At 31.6% G+C, this 21,068-nt stretch overlaps 1 protein-coding gene across 3 annotated transcripts in view; it reads right to left on the reverse strand.

The window, feature by feature from the left end:
- LOC143198549 (ras-related protein Rap-2a) overlaps nucleotides 1–21,068 on the reverse strand; it is a 134,736-nt gene that overhangs the window by 59,704 nt on the left and 53,964 nt on the right. For all 3 annotated transcript variants that reach the window (XM_076407852.1, XM_076407851.1, XM_076407849.1), the window contains exon 2: nucleotides 17,984–18,025. The gene's annotated coding sequence lies outside the window, so the exon portion shown is untranslated. The remainder of the gene's footprint in view (nucleotides 1–17,983; nucleotides 18,026–21,068) is intronic.

Raw genomic sequence — 21,068 nt, forward strand, 5'->3', positions numbered from 1 at the left:
TTTTGTTTTCCTTATAATCTTGTTTTTTTCTCACAAACTTGTTGGGAAAACGGAAACCGATAATATAATCTATTCTAAATAGCAGTAAACTCACGTTATATACATATACGTTATGCCAGACCATACTATACTGGTATGGAATAAATCCCAACAAGTGAATAGTCAAAGGTTGTAATTAAGGAATGGATCAAGGTATAAAACTGCGTTATTTTCATTAATTATACAGCAAAAAGGACTTAATGATATGTTACCTGTTTACTTAGGTTTTTTTAAAAATGTTTTGGATGATTTTTGTTATTGGATCTTAAAGCAACTTAGACGGACATATTTTAGGAAATACCAGGTGCCTCAATATCACCTTATATCTCAAATAAATCAATGCAATATAAGATCACATCAGTATCAATGTTTTTTGGAACAACGACCGATTTTGGACTATATTGATGTTGCTATATTACCAAGATTAACTTCGTCGATATATTGTTCCCTTGATTACTGTGATCAAATTCGGTCTAATTCTTTAGGAGTTCAATTACATTCTTTTGTTAAGGATTGTCCATTTTAGTTTAAAGTCGGTCTCGAACCGAGACAATACAAAATGTAAAATCCGACAAGGAAGATTATCCCAGTCACGCCAGTAATCATGCTGGGTAAGACCGGATGTCTTCTGGGATGATTCCTAAAGTTGGTCACTCGCCAGTCGGTAGGCTTAATGCTGAGGACCGTGGTTTGGAGCCTACGTTAAACTTTAGGCCCAGTCCAGATAAACCCATAGTTGGCAAAAGGAGACTTCAAAATATATTTTGTGTATATATAGTAGAATATAAAATATGCATAGTGGATAGTTAATTAAGGGTTGCTAATTTTTATTTAGCTATTGCAACGATATTTATTTTAAAATGTTTTTTTTTGTAATGTTAATAAATGTTAAAATTTAAATTTGATTATTTTTTAGTCCTTAGTGAGTTCCTTATTTCTAGTCGGTTCTATTTTTTAAAATTTTGTTCTTTGCCATATCCGTTATTTTTTTCTTCTTTATTGTGTGACAGCGTCATTCTAACTATACTATTATTTCACTTTATTAAATTTCGGGATACTACGGTTTTGAATAAATACCGATTAGGATATGATAAATCCGCAACATCCTCCAGGTTCCCATTATTAATCAAATGCCGTCCGAACCCACACAATATTCTCCAGCGAGCAGAACAATATTTCTCCGGCACTACAACGCTATTAATTCAAATCCCGGACAGTTATTGACCACTGACATGCTATTGCCATTTCCCAGCATCTCGATCGTTAATCCATACCGTCTCCGGAACTATACCGACGCTCATCCGCTAGAAGGGGTTACACGGCCCCGCGGCTCTAATCGCGTTAGGTGCGAAAATAAACAACCCCCCCCTTCCGCCGCCCCCGTCCATAAATTCGGTAGCAGTCCGCGTTCTCCGAACAAAAACAAGCCTCCAGCCTCTGATATATTTGATAAAACGCCCGAATGAACGGGGAACGTTCTACGGTTCGGTCTTTTGATAAACGCCACCTGAGAATAGTCGAGGCCAAGAGGGTTTAATTAACTTTTTCTGAGGGGGCTACTATGCCGGTACTGGAGACGTGTTTATCGTGATAATGAAGGAGCACAAATTCGACGTGTCTGTTGTCTCAATCTCGTTGCAGAAATGTTTGTTCGGTTCTGGTTTAACCAATTAATAAAGTGATTTCATGTCCTTGAGTTAATGGAAAATACAGAAGATTCTTTATACTAGTAAATTTGGTTAATATAAACAGAGGTTCAGAAATGAGATCTTTTTTAAAATGTAATAATTTATGAAATATTAATTTGAATAGTCTCAACTGATCTAACAGTTGTATTGAGAAAAAATTCAAAATAATATTGAATTAGACGACTTGATTGCTATTAAGTACTCTCCACGTTGATCGATATACTTTTGTATACGCTTAAACCAATTTTCAAAGCATTAATTCCATTCCAAAAATAAGTCAATGGGTGCCAAATCAGGGCTGTACGGCGGATGACCGATCAATTCGATGTTTTGAGTGCTCAAGTAGTCTTCTGTTTGAGCCGATGTGTGAGAGCTGGCATTGTTATGATGAACAATCCGGCGTCTCTTGTTTATTTTCCTTATTCCACCGAAGACTTCTGACAAAGAAATGGTTGTGTACCAATCAGGATTTACAGTTCTACGATCCTCTAGAGGCACTGTTGCAATATAACTAGTTTTCCCGAAGAAACAGGCCACCATTTTCTTCGAAGTGCTTTGTGCGCGAACAACAGCTAATTGTTCATTTACATTCCCATATATGCTGGTGGAGCTAATGCTCAGGGATGCCTCAATCTCACAATAGGTGACATGACGATCTCGCTTAATTATTTCGCACACAGCATCGATGTTTTCTGGCACAACAGCCAATTTTGGACGACCTTCACGAAACTCGTCGGAAAGGATTTTGTAACTTTGAAGCTTTATCGGTAAACTTTATTTTATTCAAACTATAAGGCGCTACTTTTTTAAATTAAATTACTTAAACTCTATTTGCAGGTAACCAAGCAGATAAAGATATAAAATACCATATCAGTTTAATGTGAACCATAAATGATTATGATTCAGCAGATTTTTATAGGAATTTCAAGTTTTAAGATTGCGTAAGAACCTATCAATAACTTTCTTTAGAGATAACCAACCCGCTAGCTGTTTCGCTGTAAGTCTTTCATCGAATTCATTGTTTTTTATAAGTTTTCTCATCTACAAAAATGTTTCCTTTTAATTTAGTATCACTTAATTTAGAGAAAACTGTTTTCAAAAACAAAAATCTTTTACCATTTTTATGCATGGTCTTGACAGCATTTTTTTTTTAAATTAGACCAAGTTTTTTATGCAAGGGTGTAAGTATTACAATTTTCTTGTGGAATTAGAAGTTCATATTTAACGTTTGATTTACACGTCATTCCACAAAAAACTCAGTTCGTTTTGGCTAATCCTTAAATTTATGATGGTTTTTTGGTTTTTCAACTATCCCACAAACAGGAAACAGCAATATTTAGTGAAGCCTCCTTGTAGTCCATAATATAGCAACAACTTTTAATCAACACAAGCTTTCCAACTGTATTCTTTGTATTTGATTAAGTCTACAATTAGTTTTATGTATTCGTACTTTTTTGCAAATCAGTGAATATGCAATAGGTATGGAAGGATACCAGCTGCCAACGTGGACTAAAAAGGTTTTAAGCATAAATAGTATTCACACTATTACTAAGGTATATGACATGTTAGACAATCATATAAATAGACAATATTTTTAACCTTTATATATATATATATATATATATATATGCTATAGGTATTGCTAATAAATTTTAAGACTGAATAAATCAAGATAGAATGCTTGGATGAAGTTGTTCTATGAATCATATTTAAATTATAAATTATAAATAATATAAATATTTAAATAAAAAGTTTTACATTTTCCGTACCGTCTCGATTTGTACGTGATTTTAATTTCAAAATTTTTCTCTTACATCTCAGTCAAGGAACTAAGAACTTCCCCCAGAGAAACATCGATCTAATTTACATTTCACTATTCGATTCGACTGGGTTAGACTATTATAGTTCCGACTGTTGCTCTACGGAAGAAAAATTTTCTAGCATGGTATTGTCAAGCAAAACGACTTAACAAACTTTTTAGCGTTAAAATTATTTTTAGACCAATAAAACATTTTTTTTAAATACTTTGACTTTGTACAAAAACTAGTATTTTATCAATTTAATGAGAAATAATTATTTTTCACAATAACTTATATTCATCCCCTGTTATGGGCGATTAAATAATCTGATTAAAAACTATTAACTCGTGGCAACTTATATTAACTCGTTTTACATAAGATTACAATGATTACCCCATGTATCACCAAAACCTCCAAACTTGGATTATGCCTTAATCTTCGTCTTGCTATATTGCTCTATAGAATGGCTGACGCAAAATATGGTGTGGAGAATATCTGAGATTAAGAGGTCTATATTGAATCATTTAGTTTGAAAGCCTCAACTTATTAATCCATCATGTACATTAAACAATTCTATAATAGACAATATTATAACATATATTTTAAATTATTATGTGAACAATTTTATTGCAAATAAAATTTTACTGTTTCAAGTTTAACGGTAGCCATTAGAATCCTAAACAAATGTATATACGTTTATTTAGTTTCGAACAGAAATAAAAAATATAAACTGTCATAAAATTCTGGTAATAAAAATATTTTACGTTAATACTTGAAACGCAATAAATTTCCTGTTGTTCATACAATAAAATAAAAGTTGTTAAAGTATAGGATCACCGGTGGAAAGCGATATTAATGATCCATGATTAAGGTTTGTCACTTGATTTTGTTCAGATTTTTTAGCAACTTTGTCTCACATAAAAAATGAAACAAATGGATGCAAGTAAAATAATTGTAAGAATAATTCAAGAAATACAAATAATAAATATTAGTGCTATTATTGCAGAGAATAAGATAACAAAAATCACTACATAATAATAAATATTTAAATAATAAAATTAAGTATAATAATTAAGCTATAAAAATATATAAAAAATAAAAAAACCTACAAAAATATTAAATAAATGGAATATGATACTACTACTAATGTCGAATAATCAGTAGTACGATATATGTAGCTCGTTCAATGAAACAATAAACTTGCGTCATCTAAATTGATGATGTTAAAACGTTGCAATGTTGACGCATCAGCTCTGAATTTTAATGTATTTTGGATAAAACATTTAACACAATTCTAATCAATATAATATAATGGAGCAAAAATAATATGGTCAAATTTAATTTCTTTATTTTATCATAATTTTTACTTAATATTTATATTTAATGCATATTTATTGAAATACTTAAACTACAGTTAATTTATTATATTTACATTTTTATATGACAATAATATCGACCAGTTCTAACATAAATCGAACTTTAAGACCGATTTGGTTAGATGTTCGGACGCATTATACTTCTTTCTGTCTGTTTTTAACTTAGTAATGTTAATTAGTAAATTGAGAAAGAAAAATGCTCGGAGATTAAAAGGCATGTTACCTTTTCATAAACTGAATTTAGCAATACGTTCGGTGGTGTTGATGACGTGCATTGGCTGTTTTATTGGAAGGTCTAATAAGAGAATAAGTCCACAGTAGATGTCCTGATGGTAATGAGAAAATGATCAGAATAAATGTAGTGCCAAATATAAGGCTCACTTATTCTCGTCATGTCGAATCAATCAATGATTGTTGATAATTATTTATGCCTTAATTTTTCAAGACTTTCGATCAAGATCGCGTTATTTATTTTTCTTATAAATAGCTAATAAATAGGACATGAAAATTGGCAACGCCGCTAATAAGTTACCTCAAAATCTGACTAATTTACATCAGCTGGCGTCTTCCTAATGAGCCGAAACTCCCATTAAATAATTTAAACGGCTTATAGGGCGTCATGAGCTGATGAAACACGGGATGGGGTGGGAGGAGGAAGGGGACGAACTGATATCGGTCGGGGTCGTAAGGGAAGTGGCGAAAAAACGGGGGGAGGGGATCGTTAAACCCTACACCGAGCAGGATCAGTTTAACGATAGGGGCATTTTTCATTTTCTCGCCAATTTTATAGGCCGGGAAAGAGTCCTTTGGGTCGAATGAGAGCGAAATTTATTTGACGCCACACTAAAAACAAAACGGCCCCGACTACAAATTCGGACAAAGTGTTTATAACCTAATAAATTTAAGTTTATATTTTATCGCGAAGGTTTCAGGTTAAAATGATTTTTTTCTGTGAATTATGTCTTCTCTCGCGAATATTTATATCCAAATGTTGCGAAAGGTTATGGCAATAACTCAGGTTCATTTCTTGGGTCGATCGGTTGATCCGCGAACAAAATTCCTTCTATATCATAATAAGTGAGGCTTTAACAACTTATTAACTTCGATTTTTCTTCTCTCGATGTTCTGTAGACTCACACATTTGGATTAATTTAGTCTCGTATTTTAATTTCAGAATCTGATATTATTCCTTTTGTAGCATTATGCAATATTGAGGAAAAGGACATCGTAGGTCACATCAAACCTTGAACGGCTATACACCAGCAATAGTAGTGAAACATTGACAAAAGTAGTTAATATCAGAAACAATTATTAGAACAACGATGTGCACTAAGAATTGTATCTGTTTGTTTAATGACATGCTTCTTGTGGTGAGTAAATTCTGAAGTGTTAAAATCATTTACCAGGTATTTTGGTCAGAATTACCAGTGCCAATTTTAAGTTTAACTGTAAATTTAATGTTTAACTACTTTTTTATGTAATTTACTTTTTTAGAAATAAGCCTGAAAAAAGATACATGATAGATCAGATGGCAGATAGTGTGGCAAAGAATTATTACAATAAACATGCAGGTCTAGAACGTTACATAAGCCAAAACTGTCTGGATATGCGGAGAGAGGCATTGACTATAATGACACCTTTGGTTAGGGTGATCTTCAGTAGACGTATTGAAGAAGAAATTGAAAAATGGTGGAGTAAATTGGAAATTAACAGTTTAGTTATTGATTTGAATTGCAATTCAGAAGGTAATACTGACTGAATGAAACTTTGCAGATGTGTGATTATGAGTTAATGATGAAAATTTAAGACAGGATGGTGAGAGAAAAAGCTAAAGATAACTATATAATCAATATAGGATAGATGAATGATGACTATACTAAGGATATATATATATATATATATATATATATATATATATATATATATATATATATATGTATATTTATATAGATAGATAGTTAAAGAAGAACCTAAGGAGAAATACAGTAATATTAAAACGATTATATAAGGAAGAATTGCTACTTTTGTATACGCCACTTGTTTCTTTTAACACAATTCTTTATACCATTTTAACTAACCTCTTTTAATATATCACAAACATTAGGACAATTTATATCGAGGATAACTAATCTATTTTGAAACTATAGATTGAAGAAATATTGCCTATCGACGTATAAATGGCAAATAATGACAACGTCTTTATATAGAAAAGACGAAACACTTTCTCCAACATTTAATCCAGGTTATATTTCATAGAAGTATTCCCCCTGGATTATCGATATTTTATTTACGATGAGATGTCAAAATCCCTGCCTTTTCAAAGCATAATACCACTTGTCAATAAAACCCTAGTTAATATGAGATTCTTTGATGTTTAAAAATTACTCACAAGTTGGCAACGTTGATTTATATATTAGTGACCCGTAAAACACCCCTACGCTTAAAACGTTGTCGTTGATCTCAAAAATAAATTTCTGGGATCACTCAACTCAGTCTGCGTGTCTGTTTTTATAAATAATAACTATATGGAATTTATTCTATTTAAATATATTTTAAATTTATATCTGTATCCATATAATGCGTGGAAGAAGAACTAACTACTAGAATGAATCTACAGTCATTTATTTTATGTATCATTACTAAAATATTGCTATAAACTATTTTAGCATCATATTTCTATTAATTTAGTAATTATATATTTAAGTTTAAATTGCTCATAACCCGATGCTGTTATATGAACATGCCACTATTAACTTGTTAATGTCCAAGTAATTGTTAATTATTAATTAATAACGCAGTGGATATTAACCTAACAATAATATATTGTCGTAGTACTAAATAGGCATTACCTGTTTAAGTGCCATATACACTATAGACAATTACCTACCATAGGCAATTGTCTATAGTTTAATATTTCTATTAAATATATCTAAAAAATTGTATAACTCTGTATCAGGTATATTACAAGGAAACCTGAACAAGGACCACTTCTTTTGAAGCGCAGTAATTAGTTTGTTCTTAGTGATGATATCTGATGTATGCCTGATACAAATATTACAGAAGTGGTGACCAGTCTAGCCTTGAACAATCTTGAAAATGCAATTACAAGTCTTTCTGGATAAATACACAACGCAAACACAAGAAATTATAGCTGAGTTGCCAGTCATAAATACGGTTTTAATATCCAAGAGTTGAATAAATAGAACCATGAACTTTAGTGAACAAACAATTCAGATTGTAGTAGTATACAGCAACACATAATTTTTTGTGCAAGCCTCTTTCACAACAGCGTTCATATGTTAAAGAAAATATGCTACAAGAAGCTACGACTCCATAGGCAACCGCATATACAACCATGAAGGAATTAGCATCTGGATTCAGTTACAATTTGGAAAATGACAATAAATTGTTAAATTCGTAAGGCATTCAAATGCTACGAATCTACTGCGTTATGTTGCGCCGGTCGAAAAGTAAAATTGCCACACTGGGCCCCACTAAAAGTTCTATGATGCTCACTAGTTTCTGGAATGGGACATTATTCTAATCATTATTAATCCAACATTCGAAAATACAATAGTTGTTTCCAAATTACGTGTAGGCACTTTCAAAGTATTGAAAATTTATTTCAGGTAAATTTTATGGTAATATTTAAATTTATATCAGTGCTGTGACTTACTAGAAGCCACTACTAGATTCAGATCATCAATACTTGTGATTGTGGCAAGCACTAACGGCCTGACAAACGGAAGTTCAAATATTTCGAACAATTACGTACAGACAATGTATGAACCCTGACTACTCCTATGACTATTCTATAGTCATCAAATCTAACAAAACGCTTTCCGGTGAATTGACGAAGTGGCTATTATTTTTGGAAAAAACTTGCAAGATATTCTAGATGATATGACTAGTTAGAAATAAATAAATAAATAAATCGTTGCAATGGTCCTTTACATTTGTTAAAGTTCATTGTTACATATCGATCTCTGTGCCATCCAAATTTTTCTTTTCAATTGCCTTTTTTATCGTTAAAATAACCCCCATATTACTAGTGGATTCTCGACATTCCACACGATCGTCTGAGATTCCCTCCAATAAAATGCGGGATAAATTCGAGGAATTCTTATTATCGTTCACGTTCATGCCGGCATCTTTAGCATTCTTGCAATCAGCTATTGTCTCAATGAACCGACCGATCTGGAGTCGGATTTGGGGCTGTTGTTTCGAGCGAATGAAACGCGCACGGCTCACGTCGATATAAGGACCCCAACGTACGTGTTGATTGGCTAAAACTGTTCATGCGCATTTATTCTAAACTAACTTGACAGATTTCACACGCGTTGTTATTTATAAAAGTTGGGTTAGGAAGCTATTTTTAGGTTAGTTTTATATTTACAAAATGTTGTTGAGGTAATATAATCATTTATTCTTTAATATAGAAAATTAGCGACAGATGAGGCGAAAATCAGGGTATAAGCTATGAATTATTAGTAAAATGTTATAATTTTGTAGATTGCTATGGACCACAGAGGTGTTTATGTTAACTAATATGAAAACTGAATTTGTTTGAAGATTATAGTAGAAGTAAGAATTAAAATTGATAATTTTTATATACCTTAGACAACATAGGCCAAAGTCCCGCTACCATTTGGATTGCCTATAACTTTGCTCAGAGAAAAGATAAGTAAGTTTGGTTTTCAAATTTTATTTAGTTTCTACGTTTTTTTTCGTTATGATTGAAAAATTATGTCGTATAAATGATGACCGCGATTCGCTATGAAACTTTCGGCTCATTTTAAGGCATTTTTCATATCATCCTGCAACATCTGATGCTGAATTTCTTCAAATTCGAGTATTGTTTTTAAGACGTTAAATCGTTTGGGACTTATTCATATAAACTTTTGATTTTAAGAAAACCCATAAGAAAAGTCTGGTGCTGTTAAATTCGGAGATCTGACTGGCCATGCTAAATCGCCACTTCGCGAAATTAGTCTTCGTGGGAAAACGTCATTCAATAATTGAATTGTTGAACGAGCTGTGTGTGCTTTGGTCCCATCTTGCTGAAATCACGTGTCCTCTAGTCCTTGCTTTTCTATTTCAGTCACAAGAAAATTTCGAATCATGTGTTAGTACCGTTCAGCAGTAACAGTAACTGCAACACCTTGGTCATTTTCAAAAATATAGAGACCAATGATGTTTCCAGCATGAATACCACACCATAGGGTTGCTTTTGGTGGAAGCAATGATGTTTTATGAATTAACTGAGCATTCTGTGTTCCTCAAAAGCAACTGTTCTGTTTATTGGCGTGGCCACATTTATAATTTTATAATGTATACATTCGTCTGCTCCATTACTAATTTTTCTTAGCTCTTCTTTCATTTGGTCTCTAAGTTCCAGTTCAACATACTATAAACATAAGAGCCTTTATGGACGGCTTCCCAGAAATTTTAAACTATCTTTACTACAAGACTTACTTTGTATATAACACCTTGTATTCTTATTTTCGCATTGTTTCCTGTTAATTTTTTCTGTTAAATAATAAATAATTAAATTACCTTAAGAAATTTTATTAAAATATTTAAACTAATTAAAAACACACTTCCTAACCAGAAGGACTAGACAATAACGCCTGGCCATTGAATCTGTCAGGCTAGTTTAGAATAAATGCGCAGGTGCAGTTATGGCCAATGAATACGCACGCTGAAGTCCTTTTACTGTCGTCTGCGCACGACGAGTCTCATATACAGGACGTACGTCGTATAATAGACGCTCTCCAGTAGTATTAAAACCCTCTTTAGATATGTCCTCCATCCTAATCCAGTTTCCACTTTAAACCGTCGGATTTGGATTCCCGTGAAAAGGGCGCTAAATTGGCAGAAAAGGGGAGCGAGGGGGAACGATGGTCGGTCGGTAGGTTGGAGCGGGAAGGAACGAGTCGGGGGAGAAAAAAGCGGGACGGCTTTTTGCCGGGGAAAAAATGCCCCGGTCGGTCGAGATGATCGGATTTGTTTGTATTCGAGGCATTTCGAGATGGCGGTTTGAAATTTAAAACAGCGGCATTTAACATAAAGTAAGAGAAATTTAATACGGGCCAAGAGCTTTCGAGATCGGAGATAAATATTTACACGATTTGTAGCAGGGATTAAAAAATGTATATCAAGTAACGCAAAAATTAAGGCTAAGGAAAATTTTTATGGTCTTTGCGTCGGGTTTTTTTAATATTACGAGATTTAAATTACATCATTTACATTTTAGTTTGCTGTAAATATATCTGAACTTTCTCAAGATTCTCTCCACTTTTACCGTTAACTAGAAAGCTTTTTTTATTTTAATTCAAATAATTTCAAAGAAACAAAGGAATCAAACAAATTCTAAGCGTGTAAAATGTTAAGAACGAGATGGTTAGGTGACAGTTCTGAAAGCGAAGTGAAAATGTGCCTGAGTAAACAATTTTCACTGACAAGGGTGAGTTTAAAATACATATCAAATATAACCTGGCCTACGAAAGTTAAAAAGTATGCTCAGCCATATTCTTAGATGTAGCACAAGCCTTCAATTAGGTTTGGCATGAAAGCCTTGTTCATAAAGTACAGAAAATGTTACCAAAACAACACACCGAACTACTAAAATCGTACATTATGGCCAGAATGTTTAGAGTTAAACAAAAATAGAAGAAGACTACTCTACAATAAAAGAAGCTAAAGCAGGTGTATCACAAAGAAGTGTACTGGGGCCAATGCTTTATCTACTCTACATTTGTGATATACCGTAAATGGAGAATATTACGATGGCTACATTTGTTGACGATACTACGATTATGGCTGTCGGAGACAATAGTGAAGAAGCCACACGAAAATTGCAACAGGCAAGTGACAATATAAATAATTGGAGACAAGCTTGGAAAATAAAAATTAACGAAAGTAAATCTGTCATGTGCAGTTCACGTACAATCAGATCGTACAAGCAACAATAACATTAAATAATACTATCATTCCCTATAGCAATAACGCAAAATATCTCGGAATGAATGTTGATGCAAAACTTCGCTGGAAAGGAACCTATAGAGAAGAAAAGGAAAGATCTGGATTAGATATATAGGAAAATGTATTGGCTAATTGGAGGAAAATCACAATTATCAGTACATAATAAATTGCTATTATATAAGCAAATACTGAAACCTATATGGATATACGGCGTTCAATTATGGGGATGTTCTGTAAAGAGTAACATAAACAAAATACAAATTTTTCAGGACAAAGTCCTGCGAAGTATTGTGGGCATATCCAAATAGTACAGGACTGCCTACCTACATCGAGACCTTCAGATACCCACAGAGAATTGCAAGGGGTCATGAGGAAAGATTCCATTCTCATGAGAATGTTGAAGTATTGCATCTCTTGAATACCACCAGATCAAGACATAGACTCAAAAGTATCAAGCCATCTAATCTGGTGTAATGTTATGCGTGAGTTGCATATAATAAAAAATACAACAGTGACATGTATAAACATTATTTCACCAAAGACTGAGATAGGGTCGATGGATCCTCTTAGTTATATACCTAGATTTAAGTTATCATAAAGACAAATTGTAGGTCAGTCGGAAACGGCTAGTAATAATGTAATAATTATATTATAAAAAAATAACATGTATTAGTAATTATCAGGAAAGATAGTTTTAATTTCAGGTAATAATAAAATATGATGGTACTGACAGTTAATGTTTTGATATGACTGTTGATAATATAAATAACAGTCAATGACCATGGCAGTCAATAACAATAACAATGACGGATAATCATAAGAGACAACGAAAAACACACAACAGATAATAACGAAAATTGATAACAATGATAAACATGCTAGTATGATGTATGACATGTGCACATGGTACGAAGGGAAAGTAACACGCGACATACCAGTTTCTACCATAACACTAACCACAATGGACGTGCAATTAGTTCAAGGGAAGTAGGCACAGCAGATCCTGCCACTATTGTTAGCAGAACTTTCTAGGCTAAAGCAGAAATCTCAAATAAACTCTTGCTGTTGTGTATGCTTCAAATGATCAATAAATCAGAGCTAGTTTTGCCATTTTCGCATCAGTTTCTGCCTTATAAAATAGTTGTAATTTATATTTTATAGTTGCGACTATACAACTATTATCTTTAATTTGCAGTGAATTAAAAGTAAAATTTGCAGTAAAATCAACATAATAGAAAAGAGATAGTGACTCTGAGCGTCGCTTATTCACAAATGACCTCTTATGAAGTTCTAACGTCCATTGGACAAGTTATCATAAGATATTACTTAAGACGTTTTCGTGCAACGCAGCGGACGCCCAAAAGAGGTTGTTACCGACGAAAATATTTAAAAAATCCACAAAATAATTTTGAATGACCGACTATTACGTAACGTTATTGTTTGAAGGACGAAATCGCCGAAAAACGGCCTTTTCAGTCGGCATTTGAAGAAAACGAAAGTGCTGTTTCACCAAGACAATGCACCGTGTCACAAGTCAGTGAAAACGATGGCAAAAATCGATGAAATGGGCTTCAAATTGCTTCCTTATCCACCGTATTCTCCAGATGTGGCCCCCAGCGACTATTTCCTGTTCTTAGATCTCAAAAGAATGCCCGCTGGGAAGAAATTTTCGTCGAATGGAGAGGTGATCGCCGAAACTGAAGCCTTTTTTGAAGCAAAGGATAAATCGTACTACAAAAATGGTATCGAAAAGTTTGAGGGTCGCTGTAATCAGTGTATCATCCTTAAAGCGAATTATGTTGAATAAAAAAAATAATTTTGGCAAAAAAATGTGTTTTGCTACGGTAGACTAATTAATTAAAATAGTGTATTATACAGGAGATCACTTAATGAAATGATTTTCTACATGCCATGTATATATAATATAAACATAATAAATACTTATTGCCGTTTGGGCAAATTGTAGAACTACTAAGAGTAATAAAAAAATTACGCCTATAATTGCAGTTTTTCTATTTTCTTAATATAGATTGTATGAATTAACTTTAAATAACTAATATTAACAGTGGTTTCACTTATATATTACATATTAAATATAATCATATTATACCAGTAACGATAAATGGGTTTTATTAGCGTTCAAACTTCTGGTTTATCTCTAAATAAGATAATAACTAATCTAATAAATATTACTTAATCTAATAAAGGTAATAATTTTTTGTTATTGCCTTGGTTTATACGCCGTGAATTATTCAGATCGCCATAAAGGGGAGTTAAAGTGACAAAAAATCAGCTAGAGGATAAGGAGACAGCTTTAGTGGAGGAAAATCTGGCCTTAAACGGTTCGAAAGTAGGGATTTATTTGTTTTCGTTGATGTTGGAGTCAAACGCCTTGACATTTAAAAAGATGATATTCTCACAAGTTACGTTTTTTACACTGGAAAGAGATTGACTTTTAAAAAGTACGTTATCAGAAACATATTTTATTGTTAATATTAAGAATCATTTTATTTCATAATTCCTATATCGTTTTTATTTATTTGTTATAGCTTATGACTGCTTGCTAGTTATACACGATAATATATTACTGAATACTACTTATGATATTATTTTTTTCAGCACATGTTTGTTTAAAGAGTGAGTTATTAATTTAACGCGAAATTCTAGTTTATAAATTTGAAAAAAAAACGATTTTTCTCATATTTTCAAAGGTTACACTTCTAAGAATAAGCCCTTAACACGTTCGCTGCCGATCTGGGATGAAATAGACACCCTAGAAGTCGACTACGTTCTTTCTGATTACAACAATAAAATATTCATATTAACGTGCTTTAACGTGTGTCTAGTTTAGATTTTAAAATTTATTTTTTTTGTATCACGTGCAGGAGCGTTATAGGTACTGAGGTCAAATTTTAATGCCGAAAATACATTGTTGATTAGAAGATATATATATATATATATATATATATATATATATATATATATATATATATATATATATACATATATGTATACATATATAATGGAAATGAATCAACAATCAACTATTAAAATAAGATAAAAAAATAATTAAGCAAGAAAAAATTAAAGAAAAAAATAACTAAGCAAATGTTTCTACAAACAAACAAAATATTCTAATGAATTGAGAAGTCAATAGAAATAAATGAACGACCATAAGCTAATACCAATTTTGACTAAAACTTACAAAATAAATAAAAACCCTATTCAGATAAACCATAAGACGTTACTCATGACTAATTTGTGCGCAGTCTAAATAGTAACCATAATATCCAGGACATGTATTGCACACAAAAATAGGGCTTTTTCTTTTTTTTTTTTGTAAATAACAATTTTTACATTGCTTTCTTATTATCTTTCCTGCTTCCTTCTGGTCTTGTATTTTCAAAACATGTTCGCTGATAGTCGCTCTGAAAGTAGGTTTGAACGGAGCCTTTAGTAACCTTTTTATGACAGGAATTATATGGAAAAGAAATTTATGAATATTTATTGTAAAGTTACGGCACTTTTCATAGCTATTTTTCCACTTTTAAGACTAGAGGGCCCTGATACATAGATATTTTTCACGTTATATACAATTCTGTAATTCATATGAATCAAAAAGGAAAAATTTAAACCAAGCAAATACATGATTCACCTACAGTCTTCAGATAATGCAGATACAACTGTAATGGCAAACTGCTAATGCCAAACTAAATACAAGGCTTAGAAAGACCACTGCACATTTAACGCGCTGGAGCGTAATTGGCGTCCAATGAAAGCTACTCGTTTTGAGCTGGCGCGTTATTTGGAGTGAACGTGAAGTTTTAAACGCGTTTCTCTTGAAACTAATTGTTTCGTGACGGTGGATATGATATCTCAAGTTCTACCGAACCAATTTGGTTGAAGTTTAGTGTGCGCCTTCATTATACAATCTATCTATCGTATCCAAGTTAAAGGGATACAAACATTTTTTTGTCAATTTTTTTTGACATTTCTAAAATAGTAAACATCTATAGTTTACTATCGTAATCTATTATTTTATATATAACTATCTCAACAATTTATTTAGATTCGAGTGGAGTACTCCTTTAATTGATTATGTGATAATACAAAACCGCACTGCATGCTAAACTTGAGAGTATATGACAGCAAGTGTAAATGAATATTACCGGCAATAAATTAATACTACGCGAATCAAGTCAAAGCCGTCGTGTCGCCATTGAAACAAACCACTTAACTGAATATATTGAAACGTATAGAAACAATGAAGAAAGGGATTATATAGGACGTCGTATCTCGTAATAAGTACGAACACTGTTCAGACCGCCAAATCGACGACGCCTCTCTTTCGTTTCTTTAAACTACTGAACAGGAATTACCATAAAACAGCAATGAACTACCAAAATTAAAAAAAAGTTTATTTAATTGCAAGTTTTTGTTAATTGAGAATTAATTTTTGAAATTTGAATTTTACATAGGGATTTGTTGCAGAATATTACTGATCTAGACTTTCTTTAAATACTAATGTGATTATAATATAGCCAGATTCAAAAAATCCCTTTGTTGTTATGAATCGTACAGTGGATTTCAAGGTAGTTCTTTAATATATGCCGAAGCAAGTGAATCTAATAAAAAATTGGTGTCCAAAAGGTGACAGGAGTTATCATTGAGATCATTTGTGACTAATTAAATATAATATGGGCGGAAATCAAATTAATTTCAACCAAAAAATTTTTCCTCAACTAAATTTAGTAATGACTTTCTATATATTGTACTTATATGTATATTCTCTATATCTGGCTGCTTCCGCCACAAAGAAAACAATATTCAAACTGCAACGTTGAATACATTGATTCTCATTTGGATGTTTTCTGTTCGTAGATATTAGGAATCTGTTAAGAAGTCTGAAAATTTTATGAGTTATTTAATCAATTTTTATGGTACTCTAGGCCGTAACGATGTAATGAATCAAAATCGCCATTTTGAAATCGTCTAAATCATAAAATCAAAAGTAAATATCATACGTTTGTTCCTAGTGGAGTAAATAAGAGTAAAAAATGATTGAAAAGGTGGGGATAATAAGTAAGAAAATGCAACAAAAAATAAAAAATTATTGCAAACAAATAAAAGCTCTGGAAAACTTCAACAGTAACGTAGAAGAGATAATAGTCCAAAAATTCGCTTAATGCTTGATTTTTTCACTAAACTAAACGTAACCTTTCATCTACACTCCTTAGAGTCCCCTCCATGCCAACTAGGGTTTGTTTCTACTAGACCTACTTCTTAATATGGGTTCCGAATCAGAACAGAACATAACAGAAAATCATTACAGATGACATATATGGATCATAACAGAAAACATTCAGTTTTACTTAGCCTGGTTATTGGTGTGACGAGCATGATTTTCTTCTCGGCCTTTGTACTCTGGCTTCATTGATAATAAGAAATATAAGCAACAACATAAATCAAATTTAAACGATTTTAAAACATCGCTAATTTAGGAGGTCTGTCATGTCGCCTTGGCCACTATATCAACCAAGCCGGCAATAGGTGATTTTTGTCTAAATATTTTAGAGCATTTTTTTATTAAAATGTTGGCCAACCAACCAAATAAACAATCTAAATAAACCTTAAATAGCTGACTTCTTTGGTGCAGTGTTAAAGGCGACAGGACGGCCTTCCTGCTTTCGAATTCGTTGCTGAGGAATGGTCGTAAATTTAGTCAATTGTTTAATATTTATGATTGTCCTTAGGCAAGAATGTAAAATCCGATAAGGAAAATGATCCCAGTCACGCCAGTAACCAGGCTGGATGTCTCCTGGTATGATCTTCAAACTAGCCACTCGCCAATCGGTAGACTTAATGCCAAAGACCGTGGTTTGGAGCCCACGATAAAACGCAGATCCAGTCCAGATAAATCCTAGTAGATAATAAGGAGACTTTAAAATATATCTAAAAAACTCTAAATAAAATTGAAACTAAAAGTCTAAATATCTCCTGGACTGAATGGAAAAATTAAAAATTATACAGACGTTTAAATCAAACAAATACAATAAAATAGTTTTACTTAGCTATGTATATTTCAATATGTACTCACCAAAGTCAAAATGCCAAGCTGTGATGTCGACAACGGAGAAGCCTGTAAAAATTAAAAAAATATTTTTACCAAAATCACCATATCGTTTACGCTATAGATATTCTCACTCGAAACAAATTGAATTTACGAAAAGCACTTTAGAGTCAATTAAATTTTTCACTCTGGCTTTTATGCTTTTAACATCATCCCACATCGTACAGTAGATGTATTGAAAGGAACAAAGCCCGAACTTGGAGATGGCATATTTCTAGACGGAGAACGGGGAAAGAACCGACCGAAATAAATCAAAATTGATTTAAGTCTCGCCGTTAACAGGTTAATTAATGCCGAGGGTGTTAATTAATTTTGAAAATTTAACGAAAAGAAGGAAGGAAAGCGGACGAAGTTGATGTGCAATCGAAAACACAAAGCTAACAAAAGCAAAACAATGTCTCTAGATGAATATTAACTGAAGACCAAAAACTATTCGAAGGGGCTCATTATATATTCCTTAGCTAACGAGTTTATACACAGAGGTGAAACCCTTAAGTTTTGGGACGATCTATTTTTACGAACTAAGATGGATGAAGATTGATTAATATTAAGCTAGTTTGATGATAATTTTGATTTTACAGTGTAAATCAGAATTAAATAATTTACATCCTGTTAATGCAATTTCCACTTTATTTCATATACAATCATTCATTTCTTATAGTTAAAGTTCCGTGGCGCTATTAATAATCCGATTGTGTTATTTCATGAACATTGATATTGGCTTAATGAGATGATAATTTTGATTTTTTAGTGCAAAATTAAGTGGTTTATATTAATCATTATTCTTGCTCATAAAATGTATTTGATGAAGAAGAAAAAATATTTTTTTAAATTTACTATAAATACCTTTAATAAAAACTAAAAAAAACTAAGTTAAATTATTTTTTTAAGCGCTACATTGTTACCCCACTAACAAATATTGCTGTTTTATGTCAAAATCCCAATTTTGTAATTAGAAATTTGAAAATATTATCAACTCAATCGTAATGCCTTGTTCTTAAATACACAAAGAAAAATCACATAGAACTAAATCTGGTTAAGTGTTTGAAGATCGCAATTTAAATTCCTTAAGTTTACGTAGTCTTTTTAGTAGCTGTGAGAGCAAGTTTGTGGTCTCTCATAAACTTTATCATATATTTTATATAGTTATTATCCATGAACAAGTTTCTTTTTGCATATCAAAACACTGATGCCACCTTCTAATCATTTCAAATCTAAAATATCGGACTGATATTACCTATTGCACAACGTGCTTTGATCTAGAGACCATAAAATTATTAATATTTATAAAATGTTGCAGAGAAGTTTCATTCTAATACGTTATCTTTTATGCAGGCAGTTTTCTAAATCTTGAAGTTTCAGTAAGCGACACTCTAAAACGATAGCCTAAGTATATCGTCAAATTACGCAATAAAATGTTTAGGGTTTTGACAACTCAGAGAAAAATTGTTTAAAATCTAAAAAATCTCTAATTTAAATTATAATAATAAAACATAATTTATAATTTTCGACGCATACTGTCAAATGATCATATGTAATAATGAGAATCAGTATTTGAAATGCGTTAGTAAATCTTGAATTATAATTAATCGAAGAAATTAATAATATAACAAAGATATCTTTATATATATATATATATATATATATATATATAAAATCAAAATATATCAGTATATATATATATATATATATATATATATATATATATATATATATATATATATATGTAATTGATAATGACATTTTCATTGTCTAGCCTGTAAGAAATCCTTAGTTTTGGTTAGTGTTGGGAACTATCAACTGAAATCGACTGTCGACTGTTTAGTAATTGACTACATTTTACTATCGATTGTTTCAGTCGATATTTTTGGTTCGACTGATTTTATATTTTTAGTTAATGACTGACAGTCATCTTTAGTTACTATTTTTGTTTCTACTAGTTTCATTCGACTGATTTTTAACGTTCTGACTCTGTCGTGCTAGCCGCGACCTTGACAGAAATGTACCCAATTTATGCTCACATAGATTTATATGTAATATAAATAGTTTTATGATTTTTTTTTGGTAGTTTGCTTGAAAATAACAATATATTGTATATTAATTGAGCAGCATTTTGGATGGATATTTTTCAAGATTGTTAATTTAATGTAATAGGGTAAAAAGATTAAAATTGGGTATGATAAATAGTAATATACTTTTCACTGTTTTTATGGCAATAATAGGTAATATTTCGATTACTCTCTGGGTTTTTTTAAAAAATATTTCCGTTCAATAATAAATAAAGCATTTACTTTATTTAAAAAAGCTCTAGCAGTTATTGTGCAATCACTTTTAATTATGTCATGAATTAGTTTTTTTTCTATGATTAGGTATATGTTTAATTTATATTTAGTATTTATGGTTATTGTACATCTTTAGTTTTTAGGTTTTGTTTAAGTTTTATTGTATTGTTTATATTTATTATAGTATATTATTTGAAAATAGCAATTAATATATTAAAATTCGATAAAACATTTTTCGATAAACACATAGGATATTATTCCATTCCATAAAAAAAATTCCATTCCTTTTTATAGATCCACAGAACATTTAAATATAGAAGTAATTCTACTTCATTTGAAATGAAATTATTAATTTCATGTTAATATTATTCTTTATTCTTTTTATTTTTTTAAGTTAGCACGTGAAGAAATATCTCGCTTATATTACCTTTGGAAAATATAAACACATATAAAATTAATTGCTCCAAGCAATTATCTTCGTCCTTTCCTCTCTCACAATTTATAAGGAAAGTGTTTCGACTGTTTCGACTGTTTTCAGTCGATAGTTCCCAACTCTAGTTTTGCTGGTTTGTTGGTTCCAAATAACAACGTTCTATGGCTGAGAAAGATGTTTTTCAAAGCCTGAATGTTTCCTAATTGGAACAGTTAATAGCTAGGGATAATCCAACGCTAAGTACATGACTAACGTTATGTTAAGAGTTTAGTATAACAACTTTTATATTATTTTAAGAACTATTTTATTTCACGGAAAGAAGTGGCGACTGTGAAAC

The sequence above is a fragment of the Rhynchophorus ferrugineus genome, unplaced genomic scaffold, assembly GCF_030347505.1.
Source record: "Rhynchophorus ferrugineus isolate W39M unplaced genomic scaffold, kcgeb_rfMv2 rfM6, whole genome shotgun sequence".
NCBI classification, from domain to species: Eukaryota; Metazoa; Arthropoda; class Insecta; order Coleoptera; family Curculionidae; genus Rhynchophorus; species Rhynchophorus ferrugineus.